A 13,487-nucleotide genomic window follows, 5' to 3' on the forward strand; every position below is an offset into this window, starting at 1 on the left:
AGCATGCAATTGCCACTCGATAATGTTTCAAATAGTCTAGTACTCTTCTTCTTTTCCGATAATTGGCCATGCCCTGTACATTCCATGTCATAATTTGAGGTCCCTACAGGATGTGAGTGATCGGAGGAGCGAACATGGCGTCAGACCATCACCATATCATGGCCAGGGTAAAGCTTAAGCTGAAGACAGATGGAGGAAACTGAAAAACCCACACTGGCGATATAACATCACCCTCCTCAAAGATTCACAAAAACTGAATGAATACGCAGTCATCTTCATTAACAAGTTCCAAGTCCTGCAAGAAATACCAGGCGACCGAGACTGGATAAAGTCAGTTGGAGAAGATCAAAGAAACAGTGACATCAATCTGCCAGGGGGTACTAGATCTCAAGAAACACCAGCATAAAGAATCTCCACCAAGACTATCCTTGAAATTAAAGAGGTAAAGTAAGAGAAAGCTGCTATCAACACCAACTGAGCAAGAGCAGACAAGGCGAAAGCTCAAGGCGAATACACGAAATTCAATAAAGCAGCAAGAATAAGCTTGAGATAGCGGATAAGCAAAGATTCATCGATGGTCTTGCCACAGAAGCCCAAGAAACAGCAAGCCATGGAAACTTGAAAGAACTCTGTGCCATAACAAGGAAACTCTCCTGCAGATGCAGCAAGCCAGAAAGACCTGCTTAAGACAAAGCTGGAAAGACAATCGTGGGTAACAAAGGCCAACATAGAACATGGGTGGAGCATATTGAAGAACTGCTGAATAGGCCCGTGCCTCAGCCTCCATTAGACATACTGCTAGCGGACACAAACTTGCCAATCAACAGTTGCCAATCGATTATCGACTGCAGCAGACCAACCAAGGAAGTAATATGGCAAGCGATCAAACATCTGAAAACTGGACGGAAGCAGGATCTGACAACGTTTCTGCAGAGGCACCGAAGGTAGACATTGAAACATCAGAAGACATGCTGTACCCCTAGTTAGGAAGGATCTGGGAAGAGTAAAGGGTGCCAAAAAACTGGAAGAAGGAATATCTCATCAAGATCCACAAGAAGGGTTACCTGAGTACCTGTGCAAACTACAGAAGGATAACTCTTCTATCAACCCCATGCAAAGTGTTTAACAAAGTCATCCTGAATAGAATGTCATGTTGATGCTCAGTTGCGAGACAAGCAAGCAGGTTTCCGCAAAGATAGATCATGCACCAATCAGATTGCAACACCGTGCATCATCATTGAGCAGTCGATGGAATGGAACTCCTCCCTCCATTGTTAACTTCATCGACTATGAGAAGGCATTCAGCCATGTGGACAGAGAGACCATTTGGAAAATCCTCCTCCAGTACTGTATGCCAGATAAACTTATAGGAGTCATTAGGAACTCTTACAAGGGAATGACATGCAAGATTGTCCATGGCGGACACTTCACAGAAGCCTTCCAAATGAGGACCGGAGTCCACCACGGTTGTTTGCTCTCACCTTTTCGCTTCCTGTTGGCCATACACTGAATCATGAAGACATCCACAGCAAGGAGAAAAAATGGGATCCAGTGGATACCTTGGATGCAATTAGATGACCTGGACTTTGCAGACAACCTGGCCCTACTCTTCCATACCCATCTACTGATGCAAGAGAAGAACCACAATGTGGCAGCCACAACAGCACAACTTGGCCTGAGCATCCTCAGGGGAAATACAAGATTCTGAAGGCTAAGACAGCCAGCACAACTGCAGTCACCCTGGCCGTTGATGACCTGGAAGAGGTTGAGGTCTTCACCTACCTTGGTAGTATCATAGACAATCAGCATGGCACAAATGTCAAGGCAACAATTTGCAAAGCAAGGGCTGCCTTCATTCAGCTAAAGAAGATCTAGAGCTGCAAGGACCTAAAGCTACAAACCAAGATCAGGCTTTTTAACACCAACATAAAATCAGTCCTTGTGTATGGAGCAGAAACTTGGAAGACAACAATGACCACCACCAAGAAAGTTCAGACCTTCATCAACACCTGCCTGAGTAAAATCCTCAGAATCCACTGGCCAAACACCATCTGCAAAATGATCTATGGCAGCAGACTTTATAAACTCCCTGCTCATGAAGAAATCCTGAAAAGACGCTGTGGCTGGATAGATAACGTCAAATCAAAAAGAGAGGCAGGGTAGTAGGACACTCTTATACCCCAGTATAAATCAAGTAAACAAAACAAGAGTCTTCCAAGGTAGTAGCGAACCACCGGTATGGAGCAAACAAACAACTTCACTTAAGGCGTTAAGGAAAGCCCTCACTCACCACCTAGTGATGACATGCTTCAACATCGGGCCCCACAAAAGAGACCTAGCGTCCCTTTTGTGTGCTTCAACGCCAGATCTACTGCGGAGCGGGTTGGTGGGTAAGGACAGTGTTGTGCAAAGAAATTTAAGTGAGTGGTGAGAGGTTAAAAAGAAGTCTGTAGTGTATCAAAATTAGCTTTATTAAGATGATCACTAAGGACTTAGAGATAAAATTATGTGTAGGAAATGCGTTCACAATTAATTAAGTGGTAGTTTCCTAAGTCAGTCGACATGTTTCAGCCACGAAACGGTATAAATTTACCTGGCATTCATCAGGACTCAGTGTGAATAAACCCTGGCGGTATGGACTCTCTAAGGCCCACCCTTACCTAGGGGCGTGAAAGTGAAAATTAAATAGTGAAAAAGTGCAAAAAATTAGAAAGAAAATTTGTCTTTCTAATAACTCCTGGTTTAGGAGGCTTCCGAATTTACGGTTTCTGCACTTTTAGGGTGTAATGGATTCACACCATGGGTCACAGGAGGGGGGTGGGAGCGTAATTGGCACACCGCCCTCGACGCTCGGCACCCGTTGTATACCTGTAGCGACCCTCCGATGGACCCCGAAGATAGATAACACCCTCCGCAATCCCTCATCAGACACCACCAGGCAAGCCCTAACCTGGAACCCCGTTGAGAAAAGGAAAAGAGGAACGCCAAGAAACACCTGGTGCTGAAGCCATGAGGCTGACTTCAAGCCATCTGGTGCTGAAGCCGTGAGGCTGACTTCAAGCTGATGAGTTACATCCGGAGTCAGATTGAAAGAAAAGCCCAGGACGGTGATGGCTGGAGTGTCCTGGTTAATGGCTGTTACCCCAGGAGGTGGAGTAGGCATAAGTAATAAGTATAATTATTTGTGGTGTTTTCCATGTCTTAGAGGGGGAATCAGGTCCCACTGACCTCGCTACACCGAGAAGAACTTGGAGAGCCCCCTCAGTTTGAGATGTTTCATGATTAAGTTTTCCACAACTTTGTCAACGCTAGGAACCTGCACTCTCTCTTGCACCACCACGATACGTAGATTGTTACAACAGACTCACACTCCCGTATCCTTTATCTGGGCTTGTAGTATGGTGGTGTATTTCCTAAGCATAGAAATTGCCGATTTGAGTGTGAAAACATCATTCTTCAAAGTGGCTATGGTTGTTTCCGCTGACCGCACTCTATCACTGACCTATCTTAGATCTTTGCGCATGAGGGCCATATCCACAAAACTCCATCAGCCTTCCATTCCGAGTAACTTTTAGTATTGTGAACCACTTGCAGCAGATCTATTAGTGTAGATTTCCCACTCTATCCTCGAGTCTACAGAGGGTTAGGCATCAGAGGGTCCTGTCCACCTGCATTGTCCCTCTTGAAGTCTTGATGAAGGCGTAGTTATCCAGTTTATTTTGATGGATTATCCTTGGTGCTTTGTCTTTACCCATGGTGGGCTAATCAGGGTGAAGCAGTCCACCAGAACCAATCAAAATGCTGTGACAAGCCTCAGGCCTCTCTCAACAGAGTGCAGTATTCTGCCGGGGCAGTGCCCATAATTATGTCTTTAATTACTGCCACTGGGATTGGGGTCATTATGCGCCTCTATGGAGGGCACCTTGGTGTGGTATGGCGGTAAAATGAAGAGGCCCCCGAAGACTCCCATTTCCTTCTTGAGGGGGATCACGGCTCCCGTGTCACACAGAGTCCTAAGGGCTGGGCCATTTGGACACCCCTCCCCCTAACTGTATTCCAAGTGCCCTGGCACCATAAGGCCCGGTTTCGGCTCTTCTTTCCAGCAACAGCTCCATATGGCAAGGCTATAGTAGGCATGTCTGGGCATTTTGTGCCCTGTTCACACCAAGTGGTACGCATAAAAGGGGGGTCCCAGTATACAGTCAATATGGCAAAGGAAAAAAATAAGTAATCAAACATATAAATACACACAAAAAAATAGTATGAATTAAGCACACTGTTATTTAATCACAATGCGTAAACAAAAAAGAGGCATATATCATTAGCACATTTAGATATAGTAAACATTTGTGCTCCAAGGTGTGAAAGAGTAAAAAAGTGCAAGTGAAGAAAAGATATGTGTAAAATGTCCTGAGTAAACAAGAAGGTAGAGGCTAGTCTTTAACTTCACGATGATTATTCCTTGTTGGCGTTATCAAAGAGCCAACAGTCAGAAGAAATGAATGTCCAATAAAAATTCATGCTCATTGCGCATCAATAAATGTCCTTAATTTAGGATGGTGTCAGGTGGTATGGCGGAAGGAAAAATGTCGATGTTTCGACCCCAAACGTGGTGCTAGGTAATGATGGGACCTTAGAACGGGGTCTTCATCAGGACGGTGGCAGGAGGGGGAGGGGCTTCTGGTATCCTAGAACAATGAAAAGTAGTGAGTGTAAAAACTAATGAGATTTGGAAGAGAAATATAAAAAATTTGGGGTGTCAGAAGACATTTACCGTGAGGGAATCATCACTGGAAAAAGGGCCGTCCAGGCTCCAAAAAGCGGGGAGTATCGATCTGTAACACATTTAAAAATGCCGGGAATTGTAGACATTATTCAGAGGGAGCAAGCCATGCTAAAGATTAAAGTTAATTATAGGAATGCACTCACGACTGGTAGTGTCGATGCCAGATCATAGAAATATGATTCAGGTAGATCAGAGCTGCCGCATGGGTCAGTCGTAGCTGCATATAGAAATGTAAAAACACGGAGGGAGCAACGTTGTAAGGGGGTTAAGATAGAAGGCATCGCTAATTAGTGAGATTCTACGAGAAAAATGCCGCAGTAGTAGACACTCACTTGTATGTCACGCTGTGGATATGTATTCGGGGAAAGTAAGATGACATCAGAGGTTGCCGCAGCCGCGGTTTGTGATGTCTAAAACAGAGACAAGGAGCAATAAGTTGGCGGTTCGCATAACGTGTGGCTGTAGTGCTATGTTAATTTAACGAGCTCAATTGTTAAGAGTACCTGCTTTCAAAAAGCCGCCTTCAATCGATCAAGGGGTCCGTTGTGATGCAGCATGAATCTGCAAACGCGTCGTGACTCGACCGCGTTGATTATATGGACAGACGCTGCGCGTGTGTACGTAATCTAACGCAAAATGCGTATGATTATGGAAGAAAGACTTCACCGGACATGCCGAGAGAGCAAAGAAAAGTGAAAAAGTGCCCCATAACAGCAAACTTGGAGAAAGTTGGAAAATGATTGACACGAATCATTTAAAACATAAGAGTAAGGATATTAGATGGAATATCAAATGAATGCACACATCAAAATTATTCAAGGGTGCATAAAATATCCAAGGGGGTGCGCACCTCTCGAAACATGAGGGTGAAGCATCCATGTTTTAGGTCAGCCATGATGAGAGAATGTACACAGTGAACCAATCCTAAAAAACACAGAGCTTTGAGGCTAGGTGACGCGCATCTCTCATGCATGAGGATGAAAGCGTCACAATGTTATTGATGGTAATTGGATGTCGATAGAAGTAAACAAAAATCATAGCATACATACATTGTGGTGGCGCACCCTTCTAGAAAAACACGCAGGTGTATTGCCCATGGGTTATAAAAGATCATTATACAGTCATGTAAAGGAACCATAATTGGGATAGAGCACATAGTGTTGGCCATATTGTTTCTAGAAATAAATAGCTGGCGGGTAGAGACTATCGCTGTATGGGACCAACATATTATTTGGATAGTGCAGCCAATTGTGCATGGCTACTTTCCAATTCATTAAGTCCATTGTTAATTGTATTGAAAAATGGCCTCTGTGGTGTCCTAGAATAGGAGGAAGGTTCCACATAGATAGCATGGTGGTTGGCTCAGGAGGGTCAAGGAAGGAGTGGACTACTTGATCTTTGATGTTCTTCGCTCTTCTGTATGCATGAAGGGGAAGCGCATTTTGCTCGATATCATCTGAAATGAGGGCCCAGTATTTGTTTACAATCTTTTTAATAACATTACTTTTGGTCGAAAAAGTTGTCACGCAAATCATCCTTTCACAAGTGGAGTCACTTCTATCCCTTGGTTGCAGCAGATTCTCTCTAGGGCTATACCATGTACGTTTCCGTGCTTGTTTGATCAGTCTGGCTGGGTAGCCCCATTCCAGCAGGATTGGTTAATTCCTCCAATTCAGTCATGTAGTCCACCTTCCTTGAGCAGCTCCTGCGTAGCCGCAGGAACTGCCTGAAGGGTATGTTGTCCCTTAATCCCCTTGGGTGGTGGCTGTTGTATTGCAGCAAAGAGTTCCGTTCTGACGGTTTCCTGTAGAGAGTGGTTTGGAGTGCACCGTTTTCCTCAAAAATTGTGATATCCAAAAAATCAATGTGTTTATCATTAGATTGCAATGTAAATTGGATGTCCGGGCTCCTTTCGTTCAGCCAAGTGTGAAAGCATGTTAGGTTGGGTGTTGTTCCTGTCCAAATCAAAAGGAAATCGTCTATATAGCTGACCCATAGATCTATGTTGTTGCTGAATGGATTCTGGGCACTGAACACGTATCGCCTTTCGTAGTCGTCCATGAATATGATCGCCAGATCTGGGGCGAATTTTTCTGTTCACACCAAGTGAACATGCATAACTTGTGCAGGTTCCAGCACGCAACGGAGTAGATTGTAGCCCCGCTCCACCTCTGTCATTTGCCACTCAGCGTCTCAGAGCGTGGCCAAGTTCCAAGAGCAACCTCCCTCACGCTGTAAACGCTGGAATGGCCCACTCCTGTCTTGAGTGGTTGACACTACTTAGAGGCCTGTCTGATGGGAATTAAGGGACTCACCACACTTGCAGGGCCCAGGCGCACCTCCGGCTGGTTCTGGTGGTGTTGGTGTACTGATATTCGGGAAGGATGAAAGGAGATATAACCAAGTTAGTGCAGGAGCTGCACTAAAACACTGCCATCTTGTTTAGGGCAAGACAACACTCACAGGATCTCCATACCATTAGATTTTCTCCTATACTTGATGGCTGTTCATATGTAAAATCCCTACACCTGTGAAAATGGACCCGGACAGCCATCCTCCGGATTGGAAGTTGGGGTGTAAGAGAGGTAAGTTCTCCTCCCTGCCTCCACCAGCTCAGCTTTCCAGAATATATGAGTTAATGTAGAACTGTACCATCTCAATGAAAAGAGAAAAGCTGCAATAGCCAAGGCAGACAAAATTGGCCCCGGAGAGCATCTCATTGATAGTGTTCACTTGATCACCTGCATATCTTTTACAACCGAACAAGGGTACTTGTGGTGACCATTGTAGTGTATCAGATCTCTACTTCTTCTCTCTTGGTTGTTTTTCTGGACAAATCTCCTACACTGTGTTCTTGGCTTCTCCCATTTATTTTGATGGCTCTCCTCAGTGACCTTTTTTGTGGCTGACTGCGTGCAGTGTTGCACTTGCTTGTTGAGTTCGACTTTAGTTGGACACCCAGCAGGAGTGCTGTTTCCTCCTTAGTCAAGTTTGTTTTGGTGTTCAGATGAGATAATGAATGGGAACGTCCAAAGCAATTGTATATTGTCTGCCCTCCTCTTGTCAGTTATGAAACCACTATGCTGACATCTCTAGAGTTCATAGTGTTCTGCAATAGACAGCACTCTAAACTTTGGAATGAGTTGGTGTCTCTTAAGCATACATCCTTGTGGAACTCCTCTGTCTCTTTTAAGCTTCAGTAGTTAGCCAATACATCTCTTGTCTGTTGTTTGGAATGATTACCAATCTCGTCCACTCTGAATAGGCGGACTGCTTTGTGAGCAACCCCTAGGATAGCCGAGAAGAGACCAACCAGAAAGAATTTGAGATCTGTGCTCTCCACACCCTCCTGTAAGCATTTCACTCTGATATGGCTCCACCAACAGAGATTTTCCTTGTCCTCACATTTCAACATGGGGCGTATACTTGGTCATCTAGGCAATCAAAAGTAGTTTTACATAAAGCATTAATCCCTTCTCAACTTTCAACCAATCCTGAAACATCAAGCATTCCATTCCGAGTGAGTCAGTTGCAGATCTGTGGGTGAAGGGTTTGAAACACAAATAATTCTTTTGAGCCTGAATGTTCTTTCCTATGTCTGTTTTTATTTCTTTGCACAATTCTTATTTAATAGGCTGTAGAGTGGTGACCAGTTCCTCTTTGTGAGTGACATTGTGTCTATTCCATTAATGACAGGAAACTTTTCTCTTCTTGGGTTGACTTCCCCATCAAATTGAGATCAGGTTGGGATCCCTCAGATGTGTAATAGGTGTTAACATTATTAGGTCTTGGCCTGTGAAAGACTGCGCACATGCGCAGTCGAGTTGGCGAGATATAATGAGGTAGAGTATTTTTCACTAGCAAGGTTAAGCCCCGCCCCTCTTTTCCATTGGCTGGCGTCACCGTTCATGCTAAACGGTGGGCAGCCATTCAAGAAGAATCCTAGTGACGTTCTTCTTTCTCTTCAAGCCCCGTCCTTTTCAGCCTGGGTTCCTTGACTTCATCCCATCGCAAAAGGATCCTTATCTTTATGAGGCCATGTGCTTCAAACACATGGCCCCATAAAGATGAGCAAGCTTTCATGACGGGAGAAAGTGAAAGCAGACAGTGCTTCTACAGCAGAGCCCTGGCTCCGTGTGTGATTGTCACCTATTGACAAATGTTGTACATTACTTGTAATGATCCCCCTCCCTGTTTTCCCTTTTGTTTCATGTAAAGTGTACAGTGATTGGCAGGGAAGTGCCTGTCATGAGACTGAGTTGTGCAGGTCCCCGTTGGAGGGGAGGGGGGGTGGAGGGCGGGGCCGCCGATAGCGTCCTCTCACCGTCACCGTCGTTCTGTCTTCCCTCGGATTCTTCCTGTTTTTGTTGTCCTCTCGCCCTGTCACCCCCTCTTTAATTTTCTTGTCAGCCCGAGGAGACAGGCGCGGATGCCTGTGCCAGTGAGTATTCGATGGAATAGCTCTTCGAAGGGCAAAGCGAGCTCCGCGCCCAAGGGAATTAGCAAGCACTAGATCGTGAATAATAGACGGTGCATTTAGGTGCGATTATTGGGAATGGGAGGGAGGTGGGGAGAGATCATCGCCCTGGTGTCTCCAGGCATGCCGCGACCTCTTTCCCCATCCTCCAAGGTTGTCTGCGTTGGCGGGTCCCTGTTAATGCCCATTCTTGCTTTTTGCCTCGTTAAAATGGCTTATTTAGGTTAAGCCACTCTTTTGTCTGTGGCGCTGATGGCTTGATGTAACAGTTCTATCGCCAGCCCGCCCGCCACCTCCTCCCGCCTCTTTCCTTCACCCCTCCTCTTTCATGTAAGCTCCAAGCATGCTCTGTGAATGGACCGAGTAGCTGACGAGGGTGAGCGCTGGCACGGTGCCAGGAGCTCTGAGTGGCTGAGTGTGGAGGAACGACCACGGAGCACAAAGACAACACCCAGAGTCTGGGGCAGCACTGGCTCTTACATAAGGATTATTTACAACAAGGGGTGGTGATGGACAGAGTCTCTGAATTAAGCAGAGTACTCTCACCCAGTCAAGAGATCAGGGCTAGATCCAACACCGTTTTTTAGCTCATTGCACCATCCCAGTTTCAGAACCTGGCTGTATGCAAATTAGACTGTCCCTGGCCCAGTGCATCATGGGAACAGGGCAGACCAGACTACAAAAGCCAATTCTTACACTGGGAAGGAAACAAGCTTCCGGGGACCGGTTTCTGCCATTTCAGGAGTCTTCGGCCCGGCTTGCTTGAATCCTGATGGTGCAATGAGCAAGGGACTCACATCTGAGTATACCCTTCCACGCTTAGGGTGGACAAAATTATTTACAACAAGGGGTGGTGATGGACAGAGTCTCTGAATTAAGCAGAGTACTCTCACCCAGTCAAGAGATCAGGGCTAGATCCAACACCGTTTTTTAGCTCATTGCACCATCCCAGTTTCAGAACCTGGCTGTATGCAAATTAGTCTGTCCCTGGCCCAGTGCATCATGGGAACAGGGCAGACCAGACTACAAAAGCCAATTCTTACACTGGGAAGGAAACAAGCTTCCGGGGACCGGTTTCTGCCATTTCAGGCGTCTTCGGCCCGGCTTGCTTGAATCCTGATGGTGCAATGAGCAAGGGACTCACATCTGAGTATACCCTTCCACGCTTAGGGTGGACAAAATTATTTACAACAAGGGGTGGTGATGGACAGAGTCTCTGAATTAAGCAGAGTACTCTCACCCAGTCAAGAGATCAGGGCTAGATCCAACACCGTTTTTTAGCTCATTGCACCATCCCAGTTTCAGAACCTGGCTGTATGCAAATTAGACTGTCCCTGGCCCAGTGCATCATGGGAACAGGGCAGACCAGACTACAAAAGCCAATTCTTACACTGGGAAGGAAACAAGCTTCCGGGGACCGGTTTCTGCCATTTCAGGCGTCTTCGGCCCGGCTTGCTTGAATCCTGATGGTGCAATGAGCAAGGGACTCACATCTGAGTATACCCTTCCACGCTTAGGGTGGACAAAATTATTTACAACAAGGGGTGGTGATGGACAGAGTCTCTGAATTAAGCAGAGTACTCTCACCCAGTCAAGAGATCAGGGCTAGATCCAACACCGTTTTTTAGCTCATTGCACCATCCCAGTTTCAGAACCTGGCTGTATGCAAATTAGTCTGTCCCTGGCCCAGTGCATCATGGGAACAGGGCAGACCAGACTACAAAAGCCAATTCTTACACTGGGAAGGAAACAAGCTTCCGGGGACCGGTTTCTGCCATTTCAGGCGTCTTCGGCCCGGCTTGCTTGAATCCTGATGGTGCAATGAGCAAGGGACTCACATCTGAGTATACCCTTCCACGCTTAGGGTGGACAAAATTAGGAAGCACGCGTCACACCGCTCGCTGAGGCGGGCGGGAAGAGAGCTGCTGCGGCCTGCCTCATGGCGCTTTCAAGAATCTGATCTTCGACTGCCAAACCCCGGGATGTTTGGGGTGTTTGAATGATGAACCACTGAGCCAACTGTACCTATATGATGGGCTTGACCTGTGTGTGACGAAAATTCACCCCCCCCTTCCCAAGAGGGGATTGTAGCCAGCCATATGAGTTTTCTTTAAACGCTTGAAATGTTTTTGCCTATGTTTTTTTTTTTTTGCATTAACTCGCCTCACCTTTATATTTTGCAAAATATGGCCACTGGTGGGTCTGGGACTTGCCCCAGACCCACCACACCCACAGGCCGACTCTGGTAGAATACCTGGCTGGAAACATGTACTGTTCCTTGGCCCGGTGTAGCCTTAGCCCTGCGTCTGCGATGCTAACACACGGGTGCACTCTGTCGAAGGCGAACAGCACGTGGCAGCAAAATCATACCGCCCTGTGCATTCCCCGTCAGCTGGAACAGAGCCGCGTGTCTGCCTGGGTGTAGTATTTCATGAGCTGTGAAGTTCAAGACAGCCTACACGCTGCATCACGGTTGGGGCCATTTTGTTCGAGCGCCATGTCATTCACTTCTTGGAGTTCTAATTCCACCTCCTCCCAAGGCTCCCTGCTCGTACATCAATGCACGTACCTTCCTTCCTCCCCCTTTCCACACCAGCTATGGGGGTATCGATGCTCTGTTCTCTTGTGCTTTTAAACGTGAACTTGTGACAATGAGGTTGCAGCGTGCCATCGGACTCGTGTATGGCAATGACGCAAGCTTCGTATGTGAGTATCTCTTGCCCCTCTCTGCTCTAGGGCTGTGTTCTAGAAGCCTTTTGAATATTTCTACGTATTTAGAGTATGACTCTCTACTACACACTCTCTACTACACACTCTACTACACTCACTGCTACACACTCACTACCCTACTACACACTCTCTACTACTCACTCTATACTACACACTCTCTACTACACACTCACTACTCTCTACTACTTACTCTCTACTACTCTGCTACTCAATCTCTACTACTCACTCTACTACTCTCGGCTACACACTCTACTACAAACTCTCTACGACTCACTCTCTACTACTCACTCTCTACTACTCACTCTCTACTACTCACTCTCTACTACTCACTCTCTACTACTCACTCTCTACTGCACACTCTCTACTACACACTCTCTACTACACACTCTCTACTACACACTCTCTACTACACACTCTCTACTACACTCTCTACTACACTCTCTACTACTCAAGCTACTACTCTACTACATACTCTCTACTACACACTCTACTACTCACTACTCACTCTACTACTCTACTACATACTCTACTACACACTCACTACTACACACTCCATACTCTACTACACACTCTCTACTACTCACTCTATACTACTCACTCTATACTACACACTCTCTACTACACACTCTACTACACACTCTCTACTACACACTCTCTACTACACACTCTCTACTACACACTCACTACTCTCTACTACACACTCTCTTCTACACACTCTACTACACACTCTCCACTACACACTCTCTACTACACATACTCTACTACACACACTCTACTACACACTCTCTACTAATCTACTACACACTCTCTACTACTCACTCCACTACTACACACTCTACTACACACACTCTACTACACACTCTCTACTACACACGCTCTACCACTCTACTACTCATTCTACTACCCTCTACTTTACACGACCCGTCTTCGCACCCCTCCCCCAGCACCCCGAGAGCCACTGAGCCGAGATTAAACACAATAACGAAGTCACTCGGCTGAATGTTGTTGTATGTGGTATAGTGAACAGTTCCAGACGATGCTAACTAGTTGGTTTATCCAGCTCTCTCCCCCATCCCCCCAGACAGAGCGAGGCCCTCCATGCAAGCCGCTTCTGCTCCACAGAGAGGGGACTAGACCATGAGATTGTTAACTTGCTTTAGTGTCCCAGGACCCTGCCTCTCTCTTTCGGGTGCCTGGAGTGATACAAAAATTGTGCAACCGGTAGAGAGAGGGCCTCTGTCACAGAGACCTGGCCAGGGCTGGGGAGAGTTCGCACTAAGCACCCATTTGTTCCGGGGTATAAGCCTATTTTAAGCATTGTGATGTGTTGTATTTCAACTTTTGTGGAACCTTCCAAACTGCTGACGAGGCAGACAAGCATTGGCAACTGGGAACCGTTTCAGAAGTACGGTGTTGGATGCATTATACCTACATGGGAAATGGTGGATGACCTTTGAAGGTGTGCTCTAAGCATGGTGTGGTGCTGTACATATG

At 46.3% G+C, this 13,487-nt stretch overlaps 1 protein-coding gene and 1 long non-coding RNA gene across 2 annotated transcripts in view; one reads left to right on the forward strand and one right to left on the reverse strand.

Annotated features, from left to right (window-relative positions):
- Positions 1–5,392, reverse strand: part of LOC144827202 (uncharacterized) — a 28,423-nt gene extending 23,031 nt beyond the window's left edge. The window contains exons 1-2 of the long non-coding RNA XR_013610075.1: positions 5,290–5,392; positions 5,119–5,196 (exon numbers count right to left, since the gene is read on the reverse strand). This is a non-coding gene — a long non-coding RNA (uncharacterized LOC144827202). The remainder of the gene's footprint in view (positions 1–5,118; positions 5,197–5,289) is intronic.
- Positions 1–13,487, forward strand: part of RMDN1 (regulator of microtubule dynamics 1) — a 325,882-nt gene that overhangs the window by 282,887 nt on the left and 29,508 nt on the right. The window lies entirely within an intron of this gene.

The sequence above is a fragment of the Lissotriton helveticus genome, chromosome 4_1, assembly GCF_964261635.1.
Source record: "Lissotriton helveticus chromosome 4_1, aLisHel1.1, whole genome shotgun sequence".
Classification (NCBI taxonomy): Eukaryota; Metazoa; Chordata; class Amphibia; order Caudata; family Salamandridae; genus Lissotriton; species Lissotriton helveticus.